We start from the raw sequence: 21,939 nt of genomic DNA on the forward strand, positions 1-21,939 counted from the left end.
ACCGCTTAAAAGGCAAGCGAAGTAAATCAATACGCACGTCTTTGTGTATAAGAGGCACCGATGGACAATCTACAGAAGTCCCCGACCCTGTCAGTAAATTTGTTTCGAATTAGTCACGGAATGTGTTCATACACAAATCTGCGACACACAATAGCATCAAGATGGGTGCGCAGTGTGTATGAGACATCATGGTAGGTGTGCATTTTGTCACAGTGTCCAGATATTGTGAAGTGCACATAGGAGAGATTTGCGTATTTTCAAAATGCAGATACAATCGAATGCTTTTTTGATGTAAAAAGGAATTGTTGTGTAGTGTCGAATATTGGTTTAACCATCGTAGCTGACTGGCAATATAGCAAAACTCTTCTCACCTAACACCTGAAAGCTCTCTCCTGAAATATAATTTCACTCTAAGGCATATTTTTTCCTATTACATGCTGTTACATGCCAAAGCTACAATCTTATTATGAGGCACGCCGTGGGGGAGGACTCTGGATTAATTTTGATTACCAGTGGATCATTAAACATGCCCCTAATGCATGGGACAGAGGCGTTTTTGCATTTCTCCCCCATTGAAATGCGGTCGCCGCAGCCGGGATTCGATACCGCTTCCTCGATCAAGCTTAGCAGCGCTATACCATAGCCGCTTAGCCACCACGGCGGGTGTGTGTGTGTGTTTTTCCTTTTTTCTATAAGCCAAGGAACCAGACATTTCATGGAGCCATGTGTCGCAAAGAGCAGGTGGCAGGGCTAGCACTATGGTAAATGATGCTACAAAGAGCCAGGCTACAGTTTGTTTCGTACAAAAAGAGAAAAGTGTTTTATTTTAAAGCAAGAAAAACTGACGGTTAAGTAAGCCACATGAAAACAAAACAGAAACAGCGAACTTCTTGCTACAGTGCAAGAGAACAAGCTTATATATCAAACCATAATGGTGCTGAAAAAATGAAAAAATCTCAATGTCGCCTCAGCATTACGTTGTTGAAGACTTTTGCTTTAAAACTCCCTCGTGAAGACACCGGATTACGGAGACAACTTTTGGTGCGAGGCCGTGCTGCTTGCTTGGGTGCTGGACCTTGGTTCCTCTCTCAGGCCATCATGCTGCGATTGAACCGAAAAACAACAGTAGTGCTTTAATATATATATATGGCAATAGCATAATTTTACAGTGCTGAGGGAAACGTTTTAGCACAATACTTTTTTGGGGAAGAGTGCATGGTTAACAAGGCCCTGCAATGTGTGCGTAAGTGAATACCACTTAAAGGGCCACTTACAAATACTGTTAATACCAGCCAGACGATTTCGTTTCAGGTAACTGCAGACAATTAATCCATGGCCAGTCAGTGGCACCTATACACTTTGAAACAAACAGCACTCTCCTTGGGACAACATGTACACGCCCCCCCCCCCCCTCCCCGCCCGCACACACACACACAAAACACACGCACACACACAACACACAGACATACAACCCTCACACGCACACAATACGTACGCATCTCAAACATGCACACGTAAACAATGCACACACACACACAATACACAGACACAACATACACACACAAATACACAACACAGACAGCTCCATGTTGGTGGTCGCTATTTGTTTAAAAAATCGAGGAACTTATACAGAATATTGCACTGAGAAGCTTCATTTTATTATTGCCAATATGCACTAAGGTAGTGGATGTGTGCACCTTCGGTTAATTAGGGCCTCTTTGGTTTTCTTTTTAAGTGCAGTTAACCCTTACAACATTTTTATAGAAAGTCTTTAGACAGCCTATTGACGTCGGTATACTGTCTATAGACCTTCTATAAAAAACTTTGTAAGGGAAACAGACAAAAGAAGACACATTCAGAATGACTATTGCTTCATTTACCAGGAAAAACAGTTACTGAAGGCAAACAACCAAAAAGATCCCAGGTTGGGCTACCCCGGTTCAGCTACAAGTGTCCCTCCCACTATCGTGGTTGTTTGGTTGGAAATATTTTTTAACCATGCAGCCATTTAGAATATGATAATCAAAACGAATATGCACATTCTCTCATGACTTCCTATTTCATAACGCTTCTGAATTAACTTACTATGCACTTGAGGGCACATGTTGAAATTGCAGAATTGAAGCTGATCAGTGGAAAAGTGATGCAATGAGTTAATTACTTATTAGCCTCAATTCCGGAATCTGTACATAAGATTCAAATAGAATACATATGAAGTTATTCAGTGAATCGTTTTAATTAGCAAACTGAACATTGCAATCTGTCGCTCAAGTAAAGCCCACTGCTTCATATATTCCATATCATTAGGCAGAATTGTGCTGTATGCTCCATGCGCTTTTTTATGTGTCGAACTAAAAAATAAAAGCAAAAAGAAAGAGTCACAGTTTCGCCCGAAAGCTGAAGCATCGATTGCGATAGCAAATTAGTAGACGTACATACGAAGTAAGGGTAATAGTTTTGTTGGCAGTGTAAACTTGGAAACATTCGCTTACTAACTCAATGAACAAGCATGGTGTCAGCGCGCACAAGCACACATGAACACATCGCACTCGATGAGCACGGACAGTGGCTGTCAGAATGCTGTTGTCAGCAAGCGCAGCAGCTGCAGCAGCGAGGTAAGTCCTGATAATTTAAAGCAGTGGACACATTACGTTAACTGTATTATATCACAGTTGAAACTCGATTTAACGAAGTAGTCTCGCTCGCATTAAGCAAGAAAAATTTCATTACATAGGGAAGTTCGTGAAACTAAGAAAGGGATTGTTCGGTTCTTCAAAACCGAAAATTGTAACGCAGCGACGCACAATTAAAGCTACCGCGGCCTTGTATTTGCCGCTAACCGTCGTACTTCTGGCGTCCACTTGTGACAACGTTTGCGCCTTATGTCCACCTTCGAGGATGAGTACTTTTCTCCTTGGGAGGCTTCAGGTGCGGGCGATGCAGGCCGGGTAGACGGTCACATGAAGTTGTGACAGGCTGCCGATATGCAACAACGCGGGGTACGGATGCAGTGATTTTGCGAGCAGGCCGAGCAAGGAGGAGGAGGAAACAGCTTTATTAAGGCAGAAGGTTGCGAGGAGGTCATCAGTGCACTCTGACCCATAAACCATGAAATAACGAAAGCAACCACCGATGCCCCTAGCGCAATTTGGTACGTTGGAACTGCCAAGTCCGTTGTTCCGTGCATGGGCACAGCTTGCGACTTCAAAAAAAAAAAAAAAAGAAGAAGAAAGGAAAAGCCGAAGAAGAAAGCTATAGGGCCGTGATTAGGGCGCCGTGACGTTTTAATGTGATTGCGTTAGAGCGCACGCTCGATGAAAATCCCGTATGTGTCAAAATTCGAAAGAAATCACGGCCTTTTCTACTCATTTATTCATATGGTTATTCATGGTTCATATGCCAGCGTCAAAACAAATAAAATAGTAGCCAAAAGAAAAAAAAAATAGGTCTCACTTTCGGGTCACTTCAATAGACTAAACACTGTTACCTCTTATAGCTAAGAGCTAATATCGCTGAGTGAGTTTTGTTGAGAACTCACGCATGCTTTATTTTCTTTGTCGCAGCCACAGTAAAAATAAGTATATTCCGAAAAGGCAAGAATGGACAATAATACATTTGTAAAGCCCACTAGCTAGCTCTTAGGTGTGCTATAGCAAAACACTAAAGCTAAATTTGATGCCCAAATTCCACGTTGCCTCGCAAAGCGCAACATAGGCTGAAATGTCAGAACACGCAGTTTATAAATTTTGTCACGGTCCGCCTGCATTTCTTTTTTTGCGGGCTACATTGTAGTCGTGTTCTGTGTGATGAACACGCGGAAAATATTGGGTAAAAGAATGCGTTGTGCACTGTTTGTAATGTACTTGAAGAGCAAACTACTCACCTCTTACCGTTTTCGAAAGTAGAAACGGAGCAGTGTTGACATGCGTCGACGCTAACAGCATCCATCTTGATTATGGCATGGGGCATTAAAGCATGGATGGATGGATGGATGTTAGAAGCGTCCCTTTTGGAACGGGGCGGTAGGTTGCGCCACCAAGCTCTTGCTATTATACTGCCTAATGTCCTACCTAGGTCAAACAACGAAAAAAAAAAGACTATGAACTACCGCGGCCAAATTTTCTGATCCCCTATTGGGAACTGTGCTTTTGTACGTCTCCGTCTTTTGTCGTTTCCCTACTTTTCTTCCACCAATCCTCCAATCGCCTCTTACTAATGCCTATTGCGGACATGTTTGCTTTACCACTGCTCCCACTGAACCAAAGGGCTTGAAGGAGGCCAATGGTGCCTAAATCGACCGCTGGGTAGACGTCTTCACATTCTAATAAAACATGCCTTGTCGTCTCCCTAGTTTTACCGCAGCAAGCACATGCTTCTTCTTCCTTGTTATATCTCGCTTTATAGGTGCGTGTTCTAAGGCATCCCGATCTCGCTTCGAAAAGTAATGAGCTTCCATTTGAGTTATCAGAAATTGTTTGTTTCCTGATTTCGTTTTTTTCCCGTAAGTAGTTACTCATGGCAGGTTTCTTTTTAATTGCCGCCACTCATGAGATTATTTCAGCCTCTCTGACTTTCCGCTTGACGTTCTTGGTTGCTGTGTTGCTCACCCTACAGGCCGCATACCTACTGTTAAACTTCCTAGTTCTTTTCCTCCACCGTGAATCAATGTTATTCCTGTACAGATAGTTGTAGTGAACTGATGGGTTTCGCGAAAAACGCATGCCTCGCCATACTGACAGTCGATTCCTACCGTTGCGTGAGGTGTGTGCCATATTGTCGATGAAGGCTGCTGAGGCCCACCATGAAACATTTCATCGCTTGCAATTAATTGGCTCTCGATCTTAACCACGAAACTTTTCTCTCAGGTGATTGCTACTATGGTATTTGAGAATCAACTATGTAAATACTCTACATGAAGCGCCATAGTGTTCCCAGGAGCAGCAATGAGCAATTCGTTTTTTGGAGGCCTGTTTCATAAGAAATGCGCGCCTAAATCTTTCTTTTACGCATTACTAAATGGCCATATTTGACTAGAACTCACCAGAGTAATAAAGCATCATGATGACAGTTTCGCTGGGCAGTGTCTTTCTAACACAGATAACAAGCTGACGCCAATCACCAAGATTTTTCTTCCATGTAAAATGCAATGTTTCTCATAGCTAAATACTAACGGAATGTTAAGTGTCTAGCGAAGCATCATACACAACTTCGCGTGTTGAATTTGCAGAAATTCTGTTTACGCAAAATCTATGGAAAGACACGGCGCACATATGCATTGTAAAACCAGTAGACCCCTTTACCGCTACATAGCTTGCGATTTCCAATCCGCAAATTTTATCGTCTCTCGCGCTTTAGGAGAAGCAACTGTGGTTCAGGCATGGCAGCTGAAGCAAGCCGACATACCCTTCAATAAGCACGGCTCGAGCCACCCATACCCCATGCATACACGAAGGGAACGAGCGCGCGCGGCAGCCGAGCGAGCCGCAGGGAGCGGCGCCCTGGCCGTGACGTCACTCGCGAGAGGGCGCCACTCCAAATTCTCGCCGCTAATTGCAGGAGTAGGCACAAGTCTAAAGTACAAGAAGAGTAAACATGGTTATAGCAACGCAATGATAAATATTGAAAAAAATAAAGGAAGTGTTATTAGGCTGCATTATCAGTTAGTGCGGCGAAAAGTTTATATTATGGGAGGGAACGAATATTGCCAGCTAGAGAATTCCATAAGTACGTGGACCAAAGTATGGGGCCAAAGCAAATAAAGTTGAAACCTATATTATTGTCTTTCTATCAATTTCTTATTAATTATAATCCAATCCGCGGACCAAGCAGGCGCACAAGAGAACAGGAGAACACAGAGCGAGAACACAATTTACAAGCATTTAATAAACATGAAAAACATTATTCAAAATGTGAAGCAGAACAGATCAAATTTGATGCGGAACCGACCAACACACGTTCTTGTTCCACGATATGACACAGTTGCTTTATTGTGTTGCGACGAAAAAAGGGTAGTCGAAGCTACCTACGACTTGCGGATTTTCTCCGATGCAGCAACGCCTATAATGCCTCCCGCCGCACCTCCCGCAGCTGAACCAGCCGCTATACCGACCGCTGAACCGGCCGCTGAACCGGCTGCAGAACCGGCTGCAGTACCGGCTGCACGACCAGCTTGAACACCGGCGCGGACTGCCTGGACAATTGCACGGATTCCTGTGCCGATTAGGTGAAAGAAGTAGCCCTCTTCAGTTTCTTCGCCGTTAGCCGAGATCTTGAGGGCCTTGAGGGCTTCGACGAGGTCTCGTCGCTCATCCGCGGTGATAGATTGGGTAAGCGCTTCTTCCAGTAGCTTCTCGAATGCGTGCGCTGTTTTTTCCGGCTTGCTCAATGTAGCGGCTTGAATTTCTGCAGTGTACACAGGAAAGAGCGCTGAAAGTTGACACACACGCAGTCACGGTAGATTACTGTGCAAGGACATTCACTGGCTAAATAAAGCTTGAAGGGATTTTCAGCTTGAAGATTACCATCTAAAGAAACCCGTAAAATGCACAAATGCGCTCATGTCATTCAACTTATTGCCTAATGTCGAAGTTAAAAGATAAATTGCCGGAATTTTAGAAGTAGATTTCTTATGTGCTGTTCTGTGCACCGGCTATGCCAACTGAATTTTGCCATGATTGAAAATTTGATTTTATTTGCCTCGCAATTCCTACTACTCTCATTTAAACGTAAGTACGCTTAATTAATAATAACGAGGAGCTTTACGCGAACGGCGCTCACTTTATGTTGATGTGCGTTGTTCGTGCTATAATATAGTTTTTTAATCGTTGTACACCAATATATTTCTGAATAAGTTTGATAACATTTAATTAACATAGCTACGATCTATAAGGTGTCAGCGCAAATGTTGGGGGTGGTGGGATGTTGCTATATGATCGAGAACGGTGTTTGCAGTAACCTAGGTATTCTATGGTCCTTTTTTTCGACAAGAAATTAAAGCGAGCGAAATTTTAAGAATATCGCGTGGCGACGCACACACGCGTTAGGGATTGCATTGCTCCGCTGCTTCATTGTCGCATTAACAGTGAGATTATTTCAGTTTGTTTTTTAACCGGTGTGATATAACTGTTTCATGTCGCCGGCACCCAGTCGTAAAGGCTGAATAAGTGCTCCAAGCGTCTAGCTGTTTATTTCTATCCCATTCAATTATCTGTTATCTAATCTCTTTCAGCTTTCCCTTCCTACAACCTGCAGATGACTGTTTCTACCCGGCTTGTATCACCGCGTGTCAGTCATTGCTTGGTCTGGTGACGACTCGAACGAAGAAGCGCCTAACAAACATGCAGCACGCGTCATGTCTTGTCACTTACGGCATAGATGTCCGCAGATGACCAAGGCCAAGACCACGTAGGCTTTCATGGTGGTTAGGAAGAACCTAGAACAGTTTTGAGCAATGTTCATTAATATACGCCATGTGCGAGGTTCAAGATGGTATAACGTGAGCGTTACTTTTGTGTTGCGTATACTGGTTGCTACGCTGCTGAATATTTCAGCGATGTCTAATTTCAGCGGTGTCTAAAATAGTGCTGCATGTAGTTCAGTGATCTCTTTCTTCCATTAACGTTCCTGAATTCTATTGATCAAATTGCTTGTGCATTGATTTTGTACATTTGCGCAATCTAAGTACGATCCCGGACACACACTTGTGGAACACGGGCAGAGTGAGAAAGCTTAATTTACTGGTGGGAAGCATTCGCATTAGTGTGGTGGAGGGACTATAATCGTTGCATTGCCGGAGGAAGTGCCTCAACCTGGCACAAATTCATTTTTTTTTTGCGGCAGTCGTGGTCTCGAAATTTCTGTCCCTGACTGCGAATTCGCAAGCAATATTGCAAGGAACATAAAATTCGTCTTCAAGCAGCGATTACTTAGGTAAGGTGCTTTCGATTTGTAATGAGGCGGCGCTGGATGTCGACTTGCCGTGAACGGATGAAACGTATATCTTTCCTCGCCCTCCGCCAAACAGATCTACTTTATTGTACTTCTCCATTATTTCACTCTTATTGCCTTGTATATTCTTTTAGCCGCTCTCCATGGATGCCATGAAGTCAACCGAATTTTTCTGACCTCCGCGCTTCGGATTGGTGGCATTAAATGGTATTAAATGGCATTGATGGCATTAAATTACATTCAGTTGTGTCAATGGCTTGCTGAAGCAGCCAGCCGTGGATAGAATCTCAAATGTCAAAATTCAGAGCACTCAGTCCTCGAGCATCCTGCCTTAGCCTCGAAAGGTAATTAAGCGCTTCCCTTGCAGCAGTCAGAAAAGATTTCCTTCTGGCTAGTTGGTTCTGCATGATTAAAAAGATAACACTTCTTAATTTCTCCTTATCCGTATCTATAGGACGGGCTATCCTGCGCCGTACGGGAGTCAGCCGAATCTGCTAATCTCACAACTCCGTATATTCTGCCCTCGAATGAGTTCTTATCACCTTCAGCACCGAGAGGCGCAAGTGGGGGCGGGGCCTCCGTCTCCCTGAAGTCAAGAGATCCAGTGCCACCCGCCACCTCGCAAGAACGGACGATCGATGTTAACTGAGCGGAAGGTAGCCACGGAAGTTTGAAATGAAATAATAAGTCGGTCATGTTTAAGCGGTACTTAAAATATCAGAGAACGGGAGCGCGATCTAAAGTTTGCTGGTATCCTGGGTCTCAAATGAGGAGCGACGAAAAATATAACCCATCTGCAGATTTTCGAGAATTGCTATATGTGATAAAATATTCAAGAAAATTTTCATTAGGCACTCAGAACGGTGAGAGGGCCCGTCATAATAGTCTGTACGTTATTATGACGGGCCCCCTCACAGTCGAGCTGGTAAAGTGAGGAGGGTCCCTTTATTATTCCATCGCATGCACAAGGTTTCGCTAGTCAGTGGTTGGCCCGTCTCACTGCAGTGGGGCGCACAGTAACAACGTATAGTTATTAATTGGTCTGCGGCCGCTGAAGCGGTATCTACTTAAGCACCCCCTGCTCCCCTTCCCCCTGCGATCCCTCGAGGCTACGACGCAACGGGTCGCTTCGTTCCCCTTCGCAGGATCTTCAGTGTCAGGTGTGGCGGTGAGGCATAGATAAAATAACAAGCACTGCAGAAGTCATACGAGGAAGTTAATAATGCAGCAATGTTTAAATGAAATTGCCCAAGACACGATTCAAACCCAGGGCTCCACAATCATGAGGCCAACGCTTTTGCGCAGCGCCAATAAACCAGACTGATACTACAAAGGTTCTGGATCGGCTGCTGTGACACCGTCGCTATATACTGTTATGGCGGTCGTCAGGGGCCCCTGTACTATATATATAGACAGTTCTTTTTCACTAATATATCTTGGTGGGGGTTCACTAAAGTTTCGGCTGTTGACCACTAGGAATGTACACTGGAGTAGTCACATAGCCGTGCAGGTTATTTAATATTTCCGATTCCATGCTAAAGTACTATACACCTTTAATTGACAACTACAATTGATATAGGTATATTTTAGTACATCCTCGACGTAGCGGAAATCAAAACGCAATATCCTTTTACAAAGATTCTCCTTACCTGGCAATATGCGGCAGGCCAGTTATGAAAAAAAAAAAGACCGAGGACTTGCTAGTGCTTCTTACACCTGTCGCAGGAATCGATGACGTACGAGAAAGATCTAAAGCGAGCTGCCATTTTATACAGTGGGCAAAAGCGGTAGGGGCTTCAACTTTTCTTTACGAAGGAGGTTATCGAAAGCGATAACGCAAGCCACGAAGTCGGCTTGAATGCGCTATTATCTAGTAGATTGCCCGCAGGGGCGTTTTCTTTACACTTAGCTTTACTGACGCCTCTATTGACAGCGCTTGTGTTGAGCGCTTCATGTGCAATCGTTGTCTATGTGCGACGGTCGCCTCTTTGTTCCCTTTTCATGTTGTATCAGTTCCGCGTTGTTCCATATCATTGCTAAGGCAAGTTTCCAATTGCGTCATTCTAGGACGGCTCTGACAACCTAGTCCTAAATTTTGGCGTACCTCTCGTCTTAAAAAAAGTTGCTAGCTTTTGGCTCAAATATAGTGTCTTTATCTACCCAGTGTGAACAGCATTTATAATATGCACTCCGCAGGCCTTGTTTTGTCATGTTTTGACAATAGTCGTCACTTAAGTTTTCTAATACAGTTCCAGTAGCTTTTTTTGTTTATTGCTCGGTAAATAAGCTTGCCAGTCAAAAAAGTTGCGAGTCGTAAATACGCTAAATTTACACCCCAGAAGATAGCCACAATGAACAGATTCGGTTAATTTACTGCTGCTGTTGATGCTACAGCAAATTATTTAGGGTGCTATGAGACTTGCCGATAAATTTTACTAGAGTACCTAGGTCGAGGACTTTCATTTAAAACAAAAAATGAAAAATCAAAACTATCGTGGCGGTCTCTTATCGATACGCTGGCCCAACGAACTACGCAAATAAATTTGCACAAAAGCTATACAGAAGACAATGTGCCACTTTAAAGCCTCTTTAAGAAACTACACTGTAAAATATATTTCCTTAAAGCAACAGAAATTTTCTGGCAGCTGCCTTGCTAGATAATTTCTGTAAAGCTCTGTTTTCTATCTTTGTTTTTTTTCCCTGTTATTTAACAAGTTATTCCTGTTTGACATTCACAGCAATTTTGTGTTTAAAGATAGTTATCTGTTTTGTATTACAGAAAAAGTTCTGTTTTCTGTTTGCATTTTTCTGTTACTTAACATTTTTTCTGTTTCCACTGTGCAGAAGTGTGACGTGTAAAGGCAATTTTCTGTCGTGATTAATAATGGACAAACCCGGACTGTCGCCGAAACCAACGCTTTGAAAGGGCATTTCTCTTCGTGGGGACAGTTGCCGCTCTCACCAATGTTTTCGCTGAAACGTTGACTCAGATTCAGATTCAGATTTATTGGTTCCAAAAACAGAAGTAATTACATGACAAATGTACAGACGAGGGTCCCAAAGTGAAAGAACTGTAGTGGGACCCTCGGTTAATAATAACAACATTGATGGTGATATCAATAGTCAGCAAATTAGCGTATTATAAATAACATCGACAGATCAAATACATCATTAGACATGTCATTTACAATCAAACACGAAAAAGCACGTTATACAAGAAAGTCGGAAAAAAGCGTGGGTGAAATACAAGAAATGACATGTGACATAAAAGTCAAAGGTACACCGCCAGATCGTAGTTAAGTTATCGCAGGAAATGATGCTTAAGGTGATTTTTAAAAAGGGCAAGAGAAGTACAGGGTTTTATGGTTGATGCTAATTCATTCCAAAGAGAAATTGCAGCGAAGGAAGATGTTTTTTTGCCGTAATTGGTATGAACCATGGGTAATAAGAAATTGTTGTTAGCCGCAAATCTGGCCATATTATTATTCAGCAAACGGTCAGTTGCAATGAACGGAAACGTAAGGTTATTATGAAGCAACTTGTGGAGTAAGACGAGTATGTTAAACCGGAACAAATTATTAATAGGCAAGATATTATACGCGCGAAGTAACAAAGAGGCATTGTATTGCATGGAGCTAGAAGTGATAATGCGTATCGACTGATTTTGGATATGTTGAATTGATGATAAGTGACAAGCGTAAGTGTTGCCCCATGAAACAATGCCGTAATTAATGTGACTATGAATGAACGCATAATACAACGCTAGCAGAGCCTCGTGAGAAAAAAAAAGGGCGAGCTTTGAACAATGCACGTATACCAAACGCAGTCTTGTGCTTCAGATGTTGGAAGTGAGAGCGAAATGTAAGGTTAGGGTCAAGATGCATGCCAAGAAAAGTGACATCGGTGCTAACGGGAATTGAATGAATTCCAAGGTTTACTTCAGGAATAGAAGTTAAGGCCCTTTGAGCATTTTTGAATAACATAAATTTAGTGTTTGAAAGATTAAGAACTAAGTAATTGTTGCTACACCATTCTATAATGTTACTTAATGCAATATTTAATTTAGAAGTAAGAGTAGTAACAGATTTGTCAGATGAAGAGATGGTTGTGTCATCTACATATAAAATGCAATGAACGCAGTTGGTGGAGTTAAGAGAATCCAGAAGATCATTAATATATAAAAGGAAAAGCAAAGGGCCCAGAACTGATCCCCGTGGTACACCTTGGTTAATACATTTTGTTACTGAGAAAGTATTTGCTGCATGTACTGTGTACGGCCGGTCAAGTAAATAATTTTTTAAGAATGTTAGCGCAGGACCGGTTATACCATAAGAGTCAAGTTTATTAAACAGGACTTGATGGTTAACCGTGTCATAAGCTTTACTGAAGTCTAAAAATAGAGATCCGACTAAGTTTCCCGAATCAATACATTCTTTTATGTAGTCAGTTAGAGATAGAACAGCTAGATTTGTGGAACTTCCTGGGTGGAAACCAAATTGATTGTTCTTTAGCAATTTAAACTTTGTTAAGTAGTGATTAAGACGTTTAACAAATAATTTCTCAATTAGTTTACTAAGGCAGGACAGAATTGCAATTGGTCGGTAATTATTAACTGTGTGTTTGTCGCCTTGTTTAAAAACAGGAATAATCCTGGCATTTTTTAAAAAGGAAGGGAATGCAACTTCTTTGAACATAAGGTTAAGAATGTTACAGAGCGTGTCGCAAACTAAATGCGCAACCAGTTTTAAATGCCTGACACAAATATTGTCGAAGCCAGGCCCTGTATTTTTAAGGTTGGCAATCGTGGAGCACACTTCATTTAGTGTAGCTGGTAACAAGAAGAATGATTGTGTCGTACGTCTCAAAGTATTATGCAACTGCGCATTGCAAGTGCGCATTATGCAACTCCAGTCGATATTCCTTCTACGACTACTGTTTTGCACTCCTAGCCTCTATTTTCATGTGAACTTCTGTCATGTTGGGGTTTTCTATCGCGCGTCAAATAATCGTTATAAAATAAAAAAATATAATCTACATGCAGCTGATCTCAAAACGAAAATTAGGCTTTTTGGTCAAAGCTGGAAATATTCAACTGTAACACAAAAAAAAAACAAATGTCACACGTAGCGCTCGTGTGTGTCTCCGTTTTTATTTTACTCAGTTTTCTTGCGCTGCTGTTAAATATCGTCCACACTTTTTCTCTCAGTGACTGTAAGAAATGATTTGTAATTTAGGACATTGTAGACGAAAACAATTTTTTTTTTTACATCAAGAGATCACTGGACAGATAAATATGAAAACATTGAAGAAGTAAAACCAAGGACACCGACCAACATAGAAGTGCTAAAAATGAAAAAAATCTAAAAGACGTTTCGGCTTCGCTACGGAAGCCTTGTTCACAATGGGATGACGGAAGGTTCAAGGAAGCTTATGTATGCTTTAGAACGTGACGTAAGCAGCGCGTGTATGACGGTGGGAGGGTTCCCTCATTTCGATTAAGCGTGTGACGTGTTTTTTGTATCTCCAGTGACTCCAGATACAGACGCGATTTTTGGTTTCTTTCTTGGCCGATAATTCTTGAGCGATCCCAGTCGATATCATGGCCCGTTGCATCCACGTGCTCGGCAAGGGCATTCGACACTGTACGCTTCTTTTCGACATCTTTCTGATGCTCTCTCAGTCTCTGTTTGAAGTTGCCGGATTCACCGATGTATGCGTAGTCGCAATCTGCGCAGGGTATCTTATATACCACGCCGGGAAACGATTCTCTCGGAAGCCTGTCCTTTCCGCCGACGAGCGCTTGCCTCAGCTTACAAACGGGCACGTGCGCCACCTCAACGTCATAACTGCGTAGAACGCGAGACAGGGTTTCGCTTATCCCTGGAACGTAAGGTATGGCAGCACGCTTTCTTGGTCGCGGATTGGTCGGACGTGCAGGATTGGACAGACGGCGCTCCACAGCAGTCAAAAAGGATGTGGGGTAGCCGCTTGCCGAGAGATCACCTCGCACGTGGTCCAAGTCAGTGGAACGGCTTTCTGCTGTGGTGCAAACGCGGTTCGTACGGTTGAGCAGTGAGGCAGCAACCGACCTTTTGTGAGCGTCAGGATGAACGGATTGAAAGTTCAGGTAGCGGCCAGTGTGTGTGTCCTTACGGTACACGCTGAACGAGAGCCGTCCATCGCGTCTGGTGACAAGTACATCTAAAAAAAGGAGTCTGCTGTCGACCTCTGTCTCAACCGTGAATTGGATGGCCTTTTCTTGACTGTTTAGGTGCGCAGTGAACGAATCCAAAGCGCTGCGCCGAATCAGACAGAAACAGTCGTCCACATAGCGCAGAAAAACTTTTGGCCTAGGGCTGAAGGCTATTCTGGACATTCCGCCATTTTCTTCGATGCGTGACGTAGGCGCGACGCAAACAAAATGGCGCTGGTGGCCCGGTTTTGCTTACGTAACGTGACGCCAACTTGACGTTTCGCCTAAGAAACTGAAATGAAGGCACTCAATGTAGCGTTATCGGTAAAGCAAAACAGTTTTGCTCCGCAGTAAAAATAAAGCAGCTATCTCAAAGCGTGTGATTATTCTGTCGAAAACGCTTCTCGCTTCCGTCGTCTGCTGCGTACAAGCCGTCGTCTGCTTCAGTAGCTCGGATGCGTGTCCCTGGAAAATGGAATGAGTAATCGCATGTTGGAGCCAACGCGCTTGTTTTCTTTCTTGAGACAACATACGCGACCTACCAGTGGTGATGCGCGCACGTTCTAGGCCACGTTATCGCTATTTCGTGAAATGCAAGTGACTCAGCCCGACTCGGCTGGCTGAGAAACGGCCGAATATCACCGATAGCGTTGCGCGCGCCAGAGATATCCACTAGAGCGACGCAAGCGCCGGCGCCGCCATCTCTTGTTCATTTCACTGGTTACTCGCACCGCGGGAGGAAACTCCAAGGCGCCGCCTTGCGTACATTTCTTTTTATAAGTTAGAAAGAGGCCGTTGTCATAACTTTTGATTGTGCGAAAAGGCATTAATCTCGATTACAATACAAATGCAGCAGTGAAAAGTGGACAACATTGCTGAAAGTTTGCTATATTCAACCAATATTATTTCGTATAAACGCGTTCTTTTAAAAAACGATGGCCCAAAACACAAATGCCAGCACCAACCGAGAGCGATGCAAATACTATGAGCACGCGTTATGAACAAAAGATTTTCGTGGTGCCAAACGACGGGGAAAATGTGGCGATACGCATTCCTCTTGGCTGCCATTGCATATGGCTGCCCATTAGCATAATTCGCGCGGCTCGTCGCAGCAAAAATTATGGCGGAAAATCTCAGCAATGGCGGCCCTGCGCAACGTCACGCATCGTCAAAATGACGTTTACGAAACAGCCCTTCCTGTGACGCTCCTCACGAGATATTCCTTCAGCCAATCAGCAAGCTGGCATGGCGCATATCTTGAATCGCCACCACATATTCGCGCAATTGCAGATGCATTGCACTGGCTTCTGCACGCTACCGCTCACATTCTTTTTGAAGCGCTAACATCACGATATATCTGCCAAGGACCAAAAAAATGTATTAGTCCATAAAATTTGCAGCTCCACGTCACGTTTCGTCATCTTGATGAAAACACAAAATTGCATTTTGCAATACTTCCGCTTCCCGGCACAAATTTCAAAACACGTGACCTCTCGACTGCCAATCAGAGAGTAAACATGGCGGATAATGGCGGCCGTGCAGCCGCCATGCGTGTCCAGAATAGAGCCCCATTTCAATGCTTCATCCCGACCAGACGGGCTTCCGTCGAACCCTCGATTTCAAATATGAAAACAGTAATATTTATAGAACTGCTTATGCGCACTATAGGTTCAGAAAACAAGCAGCATCGGTTTTCGTCCAGGCGTTATAACCGCTTAAAAGTAAATTTCCCAGGCTATAGATAAGCTTCCGCTTGCACTGGATCGGACGCGTACGTAAAAAAGGAAGAACAGCAAGAAGTACATGCCCTTTCAAAGTAAGGCAAGCGAAGTAAATCAATACGCACGTCTCTGTGTATAAGAGGCACCGATGGACAATGTACAGAAGTCCCCGACACTGTCAGTAAATTTGTTTCGAATTAGTCACGGAATGTGCTCATGCGCAAATCTGCGACACACAACAGCATGATGATGGGTGCGCAGTGTGTATGAGGAATCCTGGCAGGTGGGCATTTTGTCACAGTGTCCAGATATCGTGAAGTGCACATAGCAGCGATTTGCGTATTTTCAAAATGCAGACACAATCGAATGCTTTTTTTGATGTAAAAAGGAATTGTTGTGTAATGTCGAATATTGGTTTAACCATCGTAGCTGATTGGCAATATACCAAAAGCTCTTCTCACCTGAACGCTCTCCCCTGAAATCTAATTTCACTCTAAGGCATTTTTTTTTCTTTTACATGCCGTTACATGCCAAAGGCACGATTTTATTATGAGGCACGCCGTAGGGGGGGGGGGGGGACTCCGCATTAATTTTGAATACCAGTGAATCATTAAACATGCCCCTAATGCATGGGACAGAGGCGTTTTTGCATTTCTCCCCCATTGAAATGCGGTCGCCGCAGCCGGGATTCGATACCGCGACCTCGATCATGCTTAGCAGCGCTACACCATAGCCACTTAGCCACCACGGCGGGTGTGTGTGTGTGTTTTTCCTTTTTTTCTATAAGCCAAGGAACCAGACATTTCATGGAGCCATGTGTGGCAAAGAGCAGGTGGCAGGGCTAGCACTATGGTAAATGATGCTACAAAGAGCCAGGCTAGAGTTTGTTTCGTACAAAAAGAGAAAAGTGTTTTATTTTAAAGCAAGAAAAACCGACGGCTATGTAAGCCACATTGAAAACAAAACAGAAACAGTGAAGTACTTACTACAGTGCAAGAGAACCAGCTTATATATGAAACCATAATGATACTGAAAAAAGGAAAAAATCTCAAAGCCGCCTCAGCATTACGTTGTGGAAGACGTTTGCTTTAAAACTCTCTCGTGAAGACACCGGATTATGGAGACAACTTTTGGTGCGAGGCCGTGCTGCTTGCTTGGGCGCTTGACCTTGGTTCCTCTCTCAGGCCATCATGCTGCGATTGAACCGAAAAACAACAGTAGTGCTTTAATATATATATGGCAGTAGCATAATTTTACAAAGCTGAGTGAAACGTTTTAGCACAATACTTTTTTTGGGAAGAGTGCATGGTCAACAAGGTCTTGCAATGTGTGCGTATGTGAATACCACTTGAGAGGCCACTTCGAAATAATGTTATTACCAGCCAGACGATTTCGTTTCAGGTAAATGCAGACTATTAGTCTATGGCCAGTCAGTGGCACTTATACACTTTGAAACAAACAGCACTCACCTTGGGACAACATGTACACGCCCCCCCCCCTCCCCGCGCCCACACACGCACACACAAACACACAAAACACACGCACACACACAACACACAGACATACAACCCTAACACGCACAGAATACGTACGCAATTCAAACATGCACACGTACACACTGCACACATACACAATACACAGACACAACATACACACACAAACACACAACACAGACAGCTCCATGTTGGTGGTCGCTATTTGTTTAAAAAATCGAGAAACCTATACAGAACATTGTACTGAGAAGCTTCATTTTATTATTGCCAATATGCATTAAGGTAGAGAATGTGTGAACCTTCGGTTAATTGGCGCCTCTTTGGTCTTCTTTTAAGTGCAGTAAGCCCTTACAACATTTTTATAGAAAGTCTGTAGACAGCCTATTGACGTCTATATACTGTCTATAGACCTTCTATAAAAAATTTTCCAAGGGAAACAGACAAAAGAAGATACATTCAGAATGACTATTGCTTCATTTACCAGGAAAAACAGCTACTGAAGACAAACAACCAAAGAGATCCCAGGTTGGGCTCCCCCGGTTCAGCTACAAGTGTCCCTCCCGCTATCTTGGTTGTTTCGTTGGTATTATTCTATGCGTATGCGTATCACCTATTCATGACAATATTAACATGCCGTATGTGCAACTATAGTTGAAAGATTTTTTATGCATGCAGCCATCTGTACATAAGATTCAAATAGAATACTTATGAAGTTATTCAGTGAATCGTTTTACTTAGCAGCCTGAACATTGCAATCTGTCGCTCAAGTAAAGCCCACTGCTTCATATATTCCATATCATTAGGCGGAACTCTGCTATATGCTGCATGCGCTTTTTGATGCTTCGAACTAAAAAATAAAAGCAAAAAGAAAGAGTCGCAGTTTCGCCCGAAAGCTGAAGCATCGATTGCGATGGCAAATTAGTAGACCTACATACGAAGTAAGGGTAATAGTTTTATTGGCAGTGTAAACTTGGAAACATTCGCTTAATAACTGAATGAACAAGCATGGTGCCAGCGCGCACAAGCACACACGAACACATCGCACTCGATGAGCGCGGACAGTGGCTGTCAGAATGGTGTTGTCAGCAAGCGCAGCAGCAGCAGCAGCGAGTTTATTCTTGTTATTTAAAGCGGTGGACCCATTACGTTAACTGTATAATATCACAGTTGAAACTCGATTGAACGAAGTAGTCTCGCTCGCATTAAGCAAGAAAAATTTCGTTACATAGGGAAGGTCGCAAAACTAAGAAAGGGATTGTTCGGTTCTTCAAAACCCAAAATTGTAACGCAGCGACGCACAATTAAAGCTACCGCGGCATTGTATTTGCCGCTAACCGTCATACTTCTGGCGTCCACTTGTGACAACGTTTGCGCCTTATGTCCACCTTCGAGGATGAGTACTTTTCTCCTTGGGAGGCTTCAGGTGCGGGCGATGCAGGCCGGGTAGACGGTCACATGAAGTTGTGACAGGCTGCCGATATGCAACAACGCGGGGTACGGATGCAGTGATTTTGCGAGCAGGCCGAGCAAGGAGGAGGAGTAAACAGCTTTATTAAGGCAGAAAGTTGCGAGGAGGTCATCAGTGCACTCTGACCCATAAACCATGAAATAACGAAAGCAACCACCGATGCCCCTAGCGCAATTTGGTACGTAAGAACTGCCGAGTCCGTTGTTCCGTGCATTGGCACGGCGTGCGGCTTCGCAAAAAAAAGAAAAAGAAAAAGAAAAAAGAAGAAGAAAGCTATAGGGCCGTGATTATAGGGCGCCGAGACGTTTTAATGTGATTGCGTTAGAGCGCACGCTCGATGAAAAACCCGTATGTGTCAAAATTCGAAAGAAATCACGTCCTTTTCTACTCATTTATTCCAAGAAATACTTCGTTAAATTGGGTTTTCATTAATGGAGTTTCGTTGATTCGGGGTGATGACAGCATCTAACTCTACGGTTACCTGCGGGGGAATGGAAATTTCTTCGTTAGATTGGACATTCGTACAATCGGGTTTCGTTATGCCGAGTTTTAACTGTAGTTTCGTGAAACAATGACACATGCTGACTTGTTACTTTTCTTACTAAATGTTTTGTTGGAGTTGAATTTATGCACATTTTGACCATTGTTTCTTATTTTTGCCATCCACCATTCATACATTTAGTTATTCTTTGTCATAGCCAGGAAGTGAGGCTATAGCAGGCTACGTGCGAGCAATTCTTTGTCGCCACGAGCATGACGACAACATATCTTCGCTGCTCAGATACTAGCACCTTCTGCGCTGTGCTTTTAAAATGCGCAGGTGGTACACCAAACCACGTAGTCCAGTATTCCCTTTAACTATTTTCAAGATGAAAGGACCTAGTCAGCGGTAAGGCAAAACCATTTCGCAACGGTAATGCACTAAAACACTCGAACCGCGGTTAACGAAGCAACAGAATCAATACTGAATGCCATGTGCACTCTGATGCAGCGGGTTCATATGCCAGCGTCAAAACAAATAAAATAGTAGCCAAAAGAAAAAAAAATAGGTCTCACTTTCGGGTCACTTCAATAGACTAAACACTGTTACCTCTTATAGCTAAGAGCTAATATCGCTGAGTGAGTTTTGTTGAGAACTCACGCATGCTTTATTTTCTTTGTCGCAGCCACAGTAAAAATAAGTATATTCCGAAAAGGCAAGAATGGACAATAATACATTTGTAAAGCCCACTAGCTAGCTCTTAGGTGTGCTATAGCAAAACACTAAAGCTAAATTTGATGCCCAAATTCCACGTTGCCTCGCAAAGCGCAACATAGGCTGAAATGTCAGAACACGCAGTTTATAAATTTTGTCACGGTCCGCCTGCATTTCTTTTTTTGCGGGCTACATTGTAGTCGTGTTCTGTGTGATGAACACGCGGAAAATATTGGGTAAAAGAATGCGTTGTGCACTGTTTGTAATGTACTTGAAGAGCAAACTACTCACCTCTTACCGTTTTCGAAAGTAGAAACGGAGCAGTGTTGACATGCGTCGACGCTAACAGCATCCATCTTGATTATGGCATGGGGCATTAAAGCATGGATGGATGGATGGATGTTAGAAGCGTCCCTTTTGGAACGGGGCGGTAGGTTGCGCCACCAAGCTCTTGCTATTATACTGCCTAATGTCCTACCTAGGTCAAACAACGAAAAAAAAAAAGACTATGAACTACCGCGGCCAAATTTTCTGATCCCCTATTGGGAACTGTGCTTTTGTACGTCTCCGTCTTTTGTCGTTTCCCTACTTTTCTTCCACCAATCCTCCAATCGCCTCTTACTAATGCCTATTGCGGACATGTTTGCTTTACCACTGCTCCCACTGAACCAAAGGGCTTGAAGGAGGCCAATGGTGCCTAAATCGACCGCTGGGTAGACGTCTTCACATTCTAATAAAACATGCCTTGTCGTCTCCCTAGTTTTACCGCAGCAAGCACATGCTTCTTCTTCCTTGTTATATCTCGCTTTATAGGTGCGTGTTCTAAGGCATCCCGATCTCGCTTCGAAAAGTAATGAGCTTCCATTTGAGTTATCAGAAATTGTTTGTTTCCTGATTTCGTTTTTTTCCCGTAAGTAGTTACTCATGGCAGGTTTCTTTTTAATTGCCGCCACTCATGAGATTATTTCAGCCTCTCTGACTTTCCGCTTGACGTTCTTGGTTGCTGTGTTGCTCACCCTACAGGCCGCATACCTACTGTTAAACTTCCTAGTTCTTTTCCTCCACCGTGAATCAATGTTATTCCTGTACAGATAGTTGTAGTGAACTGATGGGTTTCGCGAAAAACGCATGCCTCGCCATACTGACAGTCGATTCCTACCGTTGCGTGAGGTGTGTGCCATATTGTCGATGAAGGCTGCTGAGGCCCACCATGAAACATTTCATCGCTTGCAATTAATTGGCTCTCGATCTTAACCACGAAACTTTTCTCTCAGGTGATTGCTACTATGGTATTTGAGAATCAACTATGTAAATACTCTACATGAAGCGCCATAGTGTTCCCAGGAGCAGCAATGAGCAATTCGTTTTTTGGAGGCCTGTTTCATAAGAAATGCGCGCCTAAATCTTTCTTTTACGCATTACTAAATGGCCATATTTGACTAGAACTCACCAGAGTAATAAAGCATCATGATGACAGTTTCGCTGGGCAGTGTCTTTCTAACACAGATAACAAGCTGACGCCAATCACCAAGATTTTTCTTCCATGTAAAATGCAATGTTTCTCATAGCTAAATACTAACGGAATGTTAAGTGTCTAGCGAAGCATCATACACAACTTCGCGTGTTGAATTTGCAGAAATTCTGTTTACGCAAAATCTATGGAAAGACACGGCGCACATATGCATTGTAAAACCAGTAGACCCCTTTACCGCTACATAGCTTGCGATTTCCAATCCGCAAATTTTATCGTCTCTCGCGCTTTAGGAGAAGCAACTGTGGTTCAGGCATGGCAGCTGAAGCAAGCCGACATACCCTTCAATAAGCACGGCTCGAGCCACCCATACCCCATGCATACACGAAGGGAACGAGCGCGCGCGGCAGCCGAGCGAGCCGCAGGGAGCGGCGCCCTGGCCGTGACGTCA

At 43.4% G+C, this 21,939-nt stretch overlaps 1 protein-coding gene and 1 long non-coding RNA gene across 2 annotated transcripts in view; one reads left to right on the forward strand and one right to left on the reverse strand.

Annotated features, from left to right (window-relative positions):
* Positions 1 to 21,939, forward strand: part of LOC139060767 (uncharacterized) — a 338,288-nt gene that overhangs the window by 43,530 nt on the left and 272,819 nt on the right. The window lies entirely within an intron of this gene.
* On the reverse strand, positions 5,862 to 9,743 carry LOC139046783 (uncharacterized). Its single transcript, XR_011506925.1, has 3 exons — positions 9,597 to 9,743; positions 7,368 to 7,432; positions 5,862 to 6,402 (listed from the first exon to the last, which is right to left on the reverse strand). It is a non-coding gene; the product is annotated as an uncharacterized lncRNA (long non-coding RNA).

This window comes from Dermacentor albipictus, chromosome 6, assembly GCF_038994185.2.
Source record: "Dermacentor albipictus isolate Rhodes 1998 colony chromosome 6, USDA_Dalb.pri_finalv2, whole genome shotgun sequence".
In the NCBI taxonomy this organism is placed as follows: Eukaryota; Metazoa; Arthropoda; class Arachnida; order Ixodida; family Ixodidae; genus Dermacentor; species Dermacentor albipictus.